Source organism: Scyliorhinus torazame, chromosome 8, assembly GCF_047496885.1.
Source record: "Scyliorhinus torazame isolate Kashiwa2021f chromosome 8, sScyTor2.1, whole genome shotgun sequence".
In the NCBI taxonomy this organism is placed as follows: Eukaryota; Metazoa; Chordata; class Chondrichthyes; order Carcharhiniformes; family Scyliorhinidae; genus Scyliorhinus; species Scyliorhinus torazame.
In genome coordinates, this window is record NC_092714.1 from 226,180,792 (window position 1) to 226,193,786 (window position 12,995).

The window sequence follows — 12,995 nt, forward strand, 5'->3', positions numbered from 1 at the left end:
TCAATTTTGGGAAATAAGTAGGTGATTGTTTCCTTATAGTTCCATGAAAAACTTTTCACGCCTGACATTAAGACAATCTCAGAATATACATGTACAGTGGTCCTCGTATGCCACTTGATAGTCCTCACTTCATCCAACTTTTAATATTTAAACTTCATGATACTGTATCGGGAATGTATCCTGTATTGCATTCACAGTCATCTAAGGCTACTCTTGTTTAATTTTTAGCAGCAGTATGTGATATGTTTACTCTCAATGCAAAAATTACAATACTTTAAATGTGCTGTACAGCTGTTTATCTCCTGTAATCCAATTGCAGTCATTCTGCTTTGACAAATAACCAAGTCAGGTTTTTTTTTGATAAAATGAGCATATTCCTGTTGTGTTATGTACTCTGGGATAACACAGGCTACAACTCGATGCAGCTTTGACCAAAAGATCCTCCAGATGTTGAAGTAAGTTCAATGTGATTTATTGAACCATTAGCACAGTTCTCTGAGTTCGACTCTCCTGCTAATCTTACTATCGTAACTCAGTCTCACTAACCAGTCTGCTCTAAGCCATGTGATGGGTATGATGCTTCTGATCTGCCTCTGTTCGACTCTCTAAGTGTTGCCTGTGGAAAGAGACAGAGCATGTCTGCCCTGTCCTTATATATGGGTTGTGTAATGCCCTCTTATGGTAGTGTCACCTCTGGGTGTCTTGACTGTCCATTGGTTGTGTCCTATTCTATGTGTTCATTAGCTGTATGTCTGCATGTCATGACATCCCTGGTGCTCCCTCTAGTGTTTACTTAGTCATAGTGTATTAACATTAACCCCTTATGTATTTACAGTGATGCATATCACCACAATTCCTAAGTTTCCAAGTGGTACTTTGTCTCTCGTTTTCTTTTCCTGTCTGCTAGAGTGTACTTAGAAATAACATCTCATTCACGGAACTGCTTATTGTCACATTGACATTTCACTTAGATTGCAAAAAAAAACAGACACAGATCATCTCTTTCTGCAATCGCACAATTAGGAAATTGAAGTTTAAAACAAAACCTGTACGTCTCTTTAAAAGTTAATCAATTCAGACTTCTTTGGGTTAGCTTTGTGAATGTATGCATGAGATTTTCTACCAGAAGAAGGCTAGCATTAGGTGCTGAAAAATTACAGTAAATTGTGGTGATCTCTATATGTGCATGTACACAAGGGGTTAATGTGTAATCAGTAGCACCACATGATCACTAGAGGGCCGGACCAACAGGGGTATAAAAGGCGACCACACTGGGTCTGTGGGTCTCTCTTGGGTACACGGGGCGAAATTCTCCCGAACGGCGCCAATCAGACGGGCATCGTGCCGCCCCAAAGGTGCGGAATGCTCCGCATCTTTGGGGGCCGAGCCCCAACATTGAGGGGCTAGGCTGGCGCCGGAGGAATTTCCGCCCCGCCAGCTGGTGAAACGGCCTTTGTTGCTCCGCCAGCTGGCGCGGAAATGACATCCCTGGGCGGCGCATGCGTGGGAGCGTCAGCGGCCGCTGACAGTTTCCCACGCATGTGCAGTGGAGGGAGTCTCTTCCGCCTCCGCCATGGCGGAGACCGCGGCGGAGGCGGAAGGGAAAGAGTGCCCCCTCGGCACAGGCCCACCCGCGGATCGGTGGGCCACGATCGCGGGCCAGGCCACCATGGGGGCACCCCCCGGGGCCAGATCGCCCCGCGCCCCCCCCCAGGACCACGGAGCCCGCCCACGCCGCCTTGTCCCGCCGTTCAAAAGGTGGTTTAATCCACGCCGGCGGGACAGGCAATTTATCGGCGGGACTTCGGCCCATCCGGGCCGGAGAATCGAGCGGGGGGGCCCGCCAACCGGCGCGGCGCGATTCCCGCCCCCGCCAAATCTCCGGTGCCGGAGACTTCGGCAACCGGCAGGGGCGGGATTGACGGTAGCCCCCGGCGATTCTCCGACCCGGCGGGGGGTCGGAGAATGACGCCCACTGTGACCAGGGCAATAGCAGACTAGTTCAGATGGCGAGTGGAGGTACGTATAGTTACCGTAGTTAGATCTTGTTAACCTTATCACGAGTATCAAAGTTAAAGTAAAGAACTCATGCAATTATTGTTATAGTTACTCAATAAACATTTTGTTACTGCTGGATGAGTTTGAGTCTTCATCGAGGTTCAGAAGACCTCATCACTAACCAAGGTTTGAGTAGCATATGTTATCTACCACACAGGTAACAAAACATAAATCTCTGCTGTTTGTAACTTGTGGCGGGGGAGGAGAGGAGGTTTGATAGAGGGGGGAGATTTGGATCTGCACCTATTGTATTGTTCTGTCATTTCAGCCACGAACCAGCAAATCTCAATGTATGCAAACAGCTTTTTGGCTTCACACAGCCCAAGCTGGACAAATTGCAAATTTACCACCAGGGGTCTCTACATCATATGGCTCGAGAATAAAGAAGCACGTCTTACTGCCCTGCTGATGAAAAAAACATGTAAATTTGTTTGTGATCACAAAATTAGTATTTTGCATATCATATAAATCAGGAAAGCACAGAAAACATCTTCACTTAAGCTAGGTGGTAGAATTTTTGAAAATAAAAGAAACATATAGCAGGTAATCCCTGTGAGCTCGCACAGAGAACACAGGTTCAGTGATCGGAGTCAATTTTAACACCCAAGAATTTGGGGTGAAGTGGGAAGTAAAAAAGCTTTAGATGTCAAACCTGACTCCAACAGCCCACCTCTGGTTGTAATGATAACGTGTTGGGCTGGGGATAGTTCGGGGTGGGCAGGTGAACTATCCACTTGCAGGGACTGGGTCAGTCATAATCATTTTAGGAAGTTGAATGGCTCTGTTTCTATTTGGTTTTAATGCTTAACTAATGTCAACTGAGTTTCCCAGGTCTTGGGAATCCCAGAAGGTAAAAGAAGGTGTGAAGTGCCAGGTCCATAAGGTTAAGTGTATTAACGCCGGTTGTGGACAATGGCCAGAATGACCTTCCCTCCATTATAAAGTCAGAAGTGGGGATGTTCGCTGATGATTTCATAATTATCAGCAGAATTAGCAACTTCTCAGATACTGAAGTAGTCCATGTACATATGCAGCAAGATCTGGACATCATTTAGGCTTTGTACTGATAAGTGGCAAGTAACATTGATGCCAAACAAGTGCCAGGCAATGACCATCTCCTACAAGAGAGGATCTAGCTATTGTCCCTTGACATTCAATAGCATTGCCATCGCTGAATCCCCCACAATCAACAACTTGGAAGTTACCATTGATCAGAAACTGAACTGGACTAGCCATATTAATACTGTAGCTCCAGAGCAGGTCAAAGGCTAGGAATTCTGTGGCGACTAACACACCTCTGACCCTAAAGCCTGACCACCATCTACAAGGCACAAGTCAGGAGTGAAATGAAATACACTCCACTTGCCTGGATGAGTGCAGTTCCAACAGTACTCAAGAAGCTCAATACTCCCTTCACCACTGATGCACAGTGATAGCAGTGTGCACCATCTACAAGATGCACTGCAGCATCTCACCAAGACTTATTCAACAACACCGTCCAAACCTGCAACCTCAACCACCTTGTTGTGTTCTGTGTTATAACTACTGTAATGATGTACACAGAACATATAGTTGTTAAACTATAAAGATGATTTACTAATAGACACGTGGAAAAGATAACTAAGGAACTAGACTACAGACGATGGCTACTAAATGAAGTCAGTGAATTCTCCTGGAGCTACTCTAAGTGCGACTGTCTTCTTGTATGTCTTACTACCAACTGGCGGGTGTCTCAAGTCATGTGGTAGATCTCTATCGCCACCAGCTGGTTGGAGGTCGTATTGCTCACTATATACGGAACTGTGCACAGGCATATCACTTCACACCTAGATTGACAAGAGCAGCAGACACATGGGAACCACCACCATCTTCAAGTTCCCCTCCAGCCCACTCACCATTCTGAACTGGAAATATATTGCTGTTTCTCCAATGTCGCTGGGTCAAAATTCTGGAACCCCCATTTTGTTGCAGTGTTTCAAGAAGGCAGCTCAACACCACCTTCTCATGGGCAATTAAGGATGAGCAATAAATGCTGGCCTAGCCAGGGAAGCCCACACCCCATGAAAGAATAAGAAAGGGAGGCTGAACAAGCAATTAGTGGGTGATCTTCCAACCATGATTCTGCATTCCCATCTCCCCATCTCCCCTCCATACCCACCACACCAGTTACCCTGATCTACTCCATGTGATCGACCCCGATGTCCACAATCTCCTCCATGATCTTGCCTTGGTCCCAATTGGCCCAATCTCCTCAACCCTATCTCTCCTTCCTCTCCTACAGAGCAGGCTTGAGGCACTGAGTGGCCAACTCCTACTTTGTATGTCCTCTCCTCTCTGCTGTTATGGCTTTGAGACTCCATCTTTCCCAATTGATTGGTGATGAAGGGTAGGGAATCTACAGGATGTCCAGGAAACATGTAGCTCCAGGATTCCATTCCATTAAAAAATTAACCTGACCTTCGAGGGGACCACTAAATGGAAATACCGTCTTCATGTAGCTTCAGCAGCAACTACCTCTACTGATTGTGCTGCTGAGGAGGCTGCCAAGCTGCCAGACAAATGCTCTGAGAGATGGGTCACCTTCCTCAATTGCTTTGTGGTCTCAGCCAACCTCTTAATTGGCCACAGCTGTCAAAATACTGTCCAGGGGTTGCACCATCTGTCCAAGCCAGTGGCAGGAAAACCCTGGCTTTGATTACATTCTGGCCATTAGGTCTGTGCCAGCATTTATTTTCACATGCTGACCATCTTGTTTCTAAGAACTTCCTCGTCTAATCCTAATCTTCTGCTTACTCCTTATATCCTTTAATGTTCATCACTTTCAAGCCATTGTGTGACTTCATTTTAAAAGAGGTAATGGACTTTGCTTCAGTGATAGCTTCTGGCACAAAATTCCATGTTCTTCAAACTCTTAAAAGTTTTTTGATCTTTCATTTATTTTTATAATAGCCTGCATTTATGTCTTTTTCATTATTGTCCAACCAAAGAAGAGAATTTATCATTGTTAACGCTTATAATCGTGAACATCCCTCAAGTCACCCCTTAACCTTCTCAGTTAAAGTGAAAAATGTCCTTAACGTTTCAAGAATCTCCTTTTCCTAATGAATCTGTGCTCCACCTTTTCTACTGGGGTCCCCAAGACTGCACTGAGGACTCCGACTGTGACCTAACTCAGCATGTGCACAAGTTCAACATTGCATCTTTGCTTTCGTATTCTTGGCTTTATGGTTTTATCGACCTTTTAATGATCTATCACTCTACTGCATTTAAAATCTTACCATTTAAGTTCAATTCGCATCAAATCAATATTTCCAATTCTTTCTCACAGTTCTATTTTGCCTTCCAGTTAACCGGGAATTTTAAATTTTGCTATAATGTATTTGACAATTTTTTCTATTCCTGTATTGAAATTGTATCCTGATTACTGTTGGCAGATGTTCTCCCATTTTTGGGTCACCTACTTGCTCCATTTGGCATCATTATGATATTGTTCACAAGAAATACAACCACGTTCGGTTTGCACAACCTTGTTTGAAAGAAATGTGTTCAGTTGCTTTTCTTTCTTTAATGACGTATGATTTTTAAAAATGCATTTTTCTTTTTTAAAATAATTTTAGAGCACCCAATTATTTTTTTGGCATGACCAACTCACCTATCCTGCACATCGTTTTGGGTTGTGGGGGTGAGACCCACGCAGACACGGGAGAAGGTGCAAACTCCACACAGACAGTGACCTGGAGCCAGGATCGAAACCGGGTCCTCAGCAAAAAATGCATTTTTCAAACATTTATTTTTCATTCATTTTTGATGGGATGTAGGCTTCGCTGGCTAGGCCAGCATTTGTTGCCCATCTCTAATTGCCCATGAGAATGTGGTGGTAAGCTGCCTTCTTGAACCGCTGCAGTCCATGCGGTGTAGGTACACCTACTGTGTTATTAGTGAGGGCGTTCCAGGATTTTGACCCAGCGAAAGTGAAGGAACTGCAGAATATTTCCAAATCAGGATGGTGAGTGATTTGGAGGGGAATGTCCAGATGGTGCTGTTCCCATGTATCTGCTGCCCTTGTCCTTCTAGATGGTGGTGGTCATGAGTTTGGAAGGTGCTGCCTAAGGAGCCTTGGTGAGTTCCTGCAGTGCATCTTGCAGATGGTAAACATTGCTGCTACTGTGTGCCAATGGTGGAGGGAGTGAATGCTTGTGGAATGGGTGCCAATCAAGTGGCCTGCTTTGTTCTGGGTGATATCAAACTTCTTGAGTGTTGTTGGAGTTGGACTCATACAGGCATGTGGAGAGTATTCCATCACACTCCTGACTTGTGCCTTGTAGGTGATAGATAGGCTTTGGGGAGTCAAGAGGTGAGTTACTTTGCAGCAGGATTCCTAGCATCTGACCTGCTCTTGTAGCCACAGTATTTATATGGTTGTCCAGTTCGGCTTGAGGTCAATGGTAACCCCCAGGATGTTGATAGTCAGAGATTCAGTGGTGGTATTGCCACTGAATGTCAAGGGGCAATTGTTTGATTCTCTCTTATTGGAGATGGTCATGGTCATTGCATGGCACTTGTGTAGCATGAATATTACTTGCCACATGTCAGCCCAAACGTGGATATTTTCCAGGTACTCTGAGGAGAATGAATGGCGCTGAACATCTGACCTTATGTTAGGAGAAAGGTCATTGATGAAGCAGCTGAAGATGCTTGGGCCTAGGACTCTACCCTGAGGAACTCCTGCAGTGATGTCCCGGGACTGAGATGTCTGTCCTCCAACCACCACAACCATCTTCCTTTCTGCTAGGTACGACTCCAACCAGTGGAGAGTTTCCTCCCTGATTCCCATTGACTCTAGTTTTTCTCAGACTCCTTGATACCATACTTGGTCAAATACTGCCTTGATGTCAAGGGCAGTCACTCTCACCTCATCTATGGAGTTCATCTCTTTTGGCCATATTTGATCCGAGGTTGTAATGAGATCAGGAGCTGAGTGACCCTGGCGGAACCCAAACTGAGCGTCAATGAGCAATTTGTTCATCAGAACTTTTTGCTATGACTGTATCTGCCTTCATCTTGTGAACCCCTCTTAGTAACTTTGAGAAATGTCAAAGAATAAATTAATTATAGCTGTTGGAACACCATTCTGGAGGAAAAAGACCTGCAGTTGCAGCTGTGGCCAAATAGGCAAGGTGGCCTGAAAGTCTGTCTGGAGCATTAGACCCCTGCCTGCTGCCAAGAGGTAGCCTTCAGGCAGCTGCAGTAGCTGGCACCTTTGGTGGAGGGGGTGGGGGGGGGGGGGGGCAGAAAATCAGCCAGTGGTGCAAAATTACACACCTGCCTGCCTCTGTTCTTTCCTCCACCTCGAGGTGAAAACCTGCCCCAGGCACCACTGTGCCCATACACAGATGATTCACTACAATACAGTATATAAAAGTGACAGATTATTGGGAAAGAAAAACTGAATGGATCAGAACTGAAAACCTCCTGTTTCTCTGATATAAACATATAAACAGCCACTCCACACCATTGGGAAACCCACTAGCGCGGGTGTACTGCCAGCAGGAAAACTGAATCGCAATGGTCAGAGAATTCCGACCCATATTAGTTTACCTCAATAATAAAACCATTCCTTGAACAAAACGTTTTCTCTGTAGTGGAAGAATAATATTACAAGATAACATCATTGTGTCTGTACAAGACAGTATTCTGTGTCAGGGATTATCAATTAAAATTCAACCACTCAGGACCATATTACTTTCTATCTCTGGTACCTTCCACAAATAAAGAGTTGGTAAATTGGGACCAACCTTAATTTGTAATTTGAACCTGAACATTACTTTGTGACTTTCTATTTTGTGGTACATCCTATACCTTGCTACAGCTTAATTTGTCCAAATGTTTCTGTAAATCTGATTCAGATTAGATTTGTCTTTGCAATTAACAGTTGAAAACTAGAATTACACCGTCGAGTTGGATAATCTGATTCTTAGGAGGGAGGCACCCTTCTATTAGACTAAATACTTTCTAAATAAGACACAAATCACTTGCTGGATCTGTTTGTAGGTTCTGCACCTTGATGTAACTTACTAGTTCATTTTGCAACTGTGAAATTTGTTCATAAGTACACTGGGATCTTGAGACCGTTTCTGGCCTTTCATCAACTATAGTAAATTCCAAAGGTCAGATTGGTCAAAATTCTTATTTATATTGGATTACATTCAATTCCAGTGATCGATCCACTTGCCTCTGCAATAGTTCTTTTTAGTATTAGGAATACGCAGCAGGATTAATTTAGATGTTATAATTACTTTGGTTCCTATTTCACTCGGACATCCCAATTTGGATAGTGCAAAATCAACAAAAAAAGTATTGACTGTATAAATTTGAACAAGGGAAATGACTCCTTCCACAGCTACATCACTCTGCATACAGGATGGGCTGTCTCATACAAAGTAAGATTTCAAATAGCAAGACTTCTCTCCAGCTACTGAGTTTTGCAATTATATAACTACTGACAGCACAGTATTGTGCTTGTGCAAAAAGAACACGGAGGAAAATGACCTCTCGTGTTTTCACAGCCCTATTGTTTAAATGCCTGCAAATAGTGTTTTCCTTTTTTTATTGAAAATATTTTATTGAAGCATTTGTAATTTTCCCAGTTTAACACATTAACATTTCTTAAACAGCCGTGCGGGCTGACACATGCAAAATATCTAAAAGAACAAAAAGCAGAACATAACGTCCCCTACTACCCCCACCCTATTCCTTAATTACCCATATACTAAGTTCCCTGTCTTTATCTAACATTGCCATGCCTCCTGATTTCCTCCCCCCTCTTTTCTCCTCCCCCTTACTGCTGACGTTCAGTTTTCCTTGAAGAAATCGATGAATGGTAGTCCCCTCAGGGGGAGGTAAGGAAAACTTGGAACCTGCCTCCGTACAAAGTCCCGCACCTGAAGGTACCGAAACCCATTCCCACCCAGCAACTCAAACTCCTCCTCTCGTGCCTCCAGGGTCGGAAAGCCCTCCTGGATGAATAGGTCCCTAAATCTCTCAATCCCTGCCCGCTGCCATCTCTTAAAGCCCCCATCCAGCCCCCCCCGGGGCAAACCGGTGGCTGTCACAAATCGGTGACCATGTGCTGACTCCATTGCCCTCACACCCTTAGGGCTGCCACCATAGGGCTTGTGGAGTACTGAGCCGGCGAGAACGGCAGAGGCGCCGTTAGTAAAACCTCCAAACTCGTACCCTTGCAGGATGCCGCTTCCACTCGCTCCCAAACAAACCCCGCCCCCCTCACTACCCACCTCAAATAGTGTTTTCCTGACCATGTCCTGCATATTGCCAGGTCATGCACTGGCTCTGCATGAGAGGTGAGGGAGTGACCTGGACCCAGGCTTCTAGCACTGTTTCTTTAAGCCAGGCTCAGAAAATGCAGGGGCAACTCTCTTCATTCTTTTCCCCTTTTTATTTACATTTCCACACCTCCACCCCTGCAAAATTAGGAGTGGTATTTGACCTCAGGACCACTGCAGATGAAATCTACCTCTTCATGGTATGAACTTCACTGGATGGGGCATCGAGCATAAAAACTGGCAAGTCGCACTGCAGTTGTATAGAACCTTGGTACGGCCGCACTTGGAGTATTGCTCACAATTCTGGTCGCCACACTGCCAGAAGGATGTAGAGGTTTTGGAGGGGGTGCAGAGGAGGTTTACCAGGATGTTGCCTGGTCTGGAAGGTGTTAGCTATGCGGAGAGGCTGAATAGACTAGGAATGTTTTCATTAGAATGAGGGAGGTTGAAAGGCGACCTGATAGAGGTCTACAAGACTATGAGGGGCATGGATAGAGTGGATGGGCAGGCACTCTTTCCCAGGGTGGAGGGGTCAGTCACCAGGGGGCATAGGTTTAAGGTCAGTGGGGCTAAGTTTAGAGGAGATGTGCGAGCAGGCTTTTTACGCAGAGGGTGGTGAGTGCCTGGAACGCGTTGCCAGGGGAGGTTGTGGAAGCAGATACATTAACGGCGTTCAAAAGACATCTTTTTTTTAATAAATATTTTATTGAAAATTTTTGGTCAACCAACACTGTACATTGTGCATCCTTTACACAATATTATAACAGCACAAATAACAATGACCTATTTTATAAACAAAAAATGAATAAATAATAAATAACAAAAATGAAAACTAACCCTAATTGGCAACTGCCTTATCACAAGTAACACTCTCCAAAAATATAAGTTAACAGTCCAATATATAATTATCTGTCGCTACGACCTATACATATTATACAGTATATATTAACAACCCTGAGAGTCCTTCTGGTTCCTCCTCCCCCCCTCCCCCCCCCCCCCCCCCCCCCCCCCCCCCCCGATCCTGGGCTGCTGCTGCTGCCTTCTTTTTTCCATTCCATCTATCTTTCTGCAAGGTATTCGACGAACGGTTGCCACCGCCTGGTGAACCCTTGAGCCGACCCCCTTAGAACAAACTTAATCCGCTCTAGCTTTATAAACCCTGCCATGTTATTTATCCAGGTCTCCACCCCCGGGGGCTTGGCTTCTTTCCACATTAACAATATCCTGCGCCGGGCTACTAGGGACGCAAAGGCCAAAACATCGGCCTCTCTCGCCTCCTGCACTCCCGGTTCTTGTGCAACCCCAAATATAGCCAACCCCCAGCTTGGTTCGACCCGGACCCCCACTACTTTTGAAAGCACCTTTCTCACCCCCATCCAAAACCCCTGTAGTGCCGGGCATGACCAAAACATATGGGTATGATTCGCTAGGCTTCTCGAGCACCTCGCACACCTATCCTCCACCCCAAAAAATTTACTGAGCCGTGCTCCAGTCATATGCGCCCTGTGTAATACCTTAAACTGAATCAGGCTTAGCCTGGCACACGAGGACGACGAGTTTACCCTGCTTAGGGCATCTGCCCACAGCCCCTCCTCGATCTCCTCCCCCAGCTCTTCTTCCCATTTCCATTTTAGTTCATCTACCATAGTCTCCCCTTCGTCCCTCATTTCCCTATATATATCTGACACCTTACCATCCCCCACACATGTCTTTGAGATCACTCTGTCCCGCACCTCTTGTGTCGGGAGCTGCGGGAATTCCCTCACCTGTTGCCTCGCAAAAGCCCTCAGTTGCATATACCTGAATGCATTCCCTTGGGGCAACTCATATTTCTCGGTCAGCGCTCCCAGACTCGCGAACTTCCCATCCACAAACAGATCTTTCAGTTGCGTTATTCCTGCTCTTTGCCACATTCCATATCCCCCATCCATCCCCCCCCGGGGCAAACCTATGGTTGTTTGTTATCGGGGACCCCCCCAAGGCTCCAGTCTTTCCCCTATGCTGTCTCCACTGTCCCCAAATCTTCAGTGTAGCCACCACCACCGGGCTTGTGGTGTAGTTCCTCGGTGAGAACGGCAATGGGGCTGTCACCATAGCCTGTAGGCTAGTCCCCCTACAGGACGCCCTCTCTAATCTCTTCCACGCCGCTCCCTCCTCCTCTCCCATCCACTTACTCACCATTGAAATATTAGCAGCCCAATAATACTCACTTAGGCTCGGTAGTGCCAGCCCCCCCCTATCCCTGCTACGCTGTAAGAATCCCTTCCTCACTCTCGGGGTCTTCCCGGCCCACACAAAACCCATGATGCTCTTTTCAATCCTTTTAAAAAAAGCCTTCGTGATCACCACCGGGAGGCACTGAAACACAAAGAGGAATCTCGGGAGGACCACCATCTTAACCGCCTGCACCCTCCCTGCCATTGACAGTGCTACCATATCCCATCTCTTGAAATCTTCCTCCATCTGTTCCACCAACCGTGTTAAATTTAGCCTGTGCAATGTGCCCCAATTCTTGGCTATCTGGATCCCCAGGTAACGAAAGTCCCTTGTTACCTTCCTCAACGGTAGGTCCTCTATTTCTCTACTCTGCTCCCCTGGATGCACCACAAACAACTCACTTTTCCCCATGTTCAATTTATACCCTGAAAAATCCCCAAACTCCCCAAGTATCCGCATTATTTCTGGCATCCCCTCCGCCGGGTCTGCCACATATAGTAGCAAATCGTCCGCATACAAAGATACCCGGTGTTCTTCTCCTCCTCTAAGTACTCCCCTCCACTTCTTGGAACCCCTCAACGCTATCGCCAGGGGCTCAATCGCCAGTGCAAACAATAATGGGGACAGAGGGCATCCCTGCCTTGTCCCTCTATGGAGCCGGAAATATGCAGATCCCCGTCCATTCGTGACCACGCTCGCCATCGGGGCCCTATACAACAGCTGCACCCATCTAACATACCCCTCTCCAAAACCAAATCTCCTCAACACCTCCCACAAATAATCCCACTCCACTCTATCAAATGCTTTCTCGGCATCCATCGCCACTACTATCTCCGTTTCCCCCTCTGGTGGGGCCATCATCATTACCCCTAACAGCCTCCGTATATTCGTGTTCAGCTGTCTCCCCTTCACAAACCCAGTTTGGTCCTCGTGGACCACCCCCGGGACACATTCCTCTATTCTCATTGCCATTACCTTGGCCAGGATCTTGGCATCTACATTTAGGAGGGAAATAGGTCTATAGGACCCGCATTGTAGCGGGTCCTTTTCCTTCTTTAAGAGAAGCGATATCGTTGCTTCAGACATAGTCGGGGGCAGTTGTCCCCTTTCCTTTGCCTCATTAAAGGTCCTCGTCAATACCGGGGCGAGCAAGTCCACATATTTTCTATAGAATTCGACTGGGAATCCATCCGGTCCCGGGGCCTTTCCCGCCTGCATGCTCCTAATTCCTTTCACCACTTCTTCTACCTCGATCTGTGCTCCCAGTCCCACCCTTTCCTGCTCTTCCACCTTGGGAAATTCCAGCCGATCCAAGAAGCCCATCATTCTCTCCCTCCCATCCGGGGGTTGAGCTTCATATAATTTTTTATAAAATGT

At 46.2% G+C, this 12,995-nt stretch overlaps 1 protein-coding gene across 2 annotated transcripts in view; it reads right to left on the reverse strand.

Annotated features, from left to right (window-relative positions):
* The window catches only part of LOC140428417 (potassium voltage-gated channel subfamily B member 1-like), a 514,844-nt gene that overhangs the window by 74,667 nt on the left and 427,182 nt on the right, over positions 1-12,995 (reverse strand). The window lies entirely within an intron of this gene.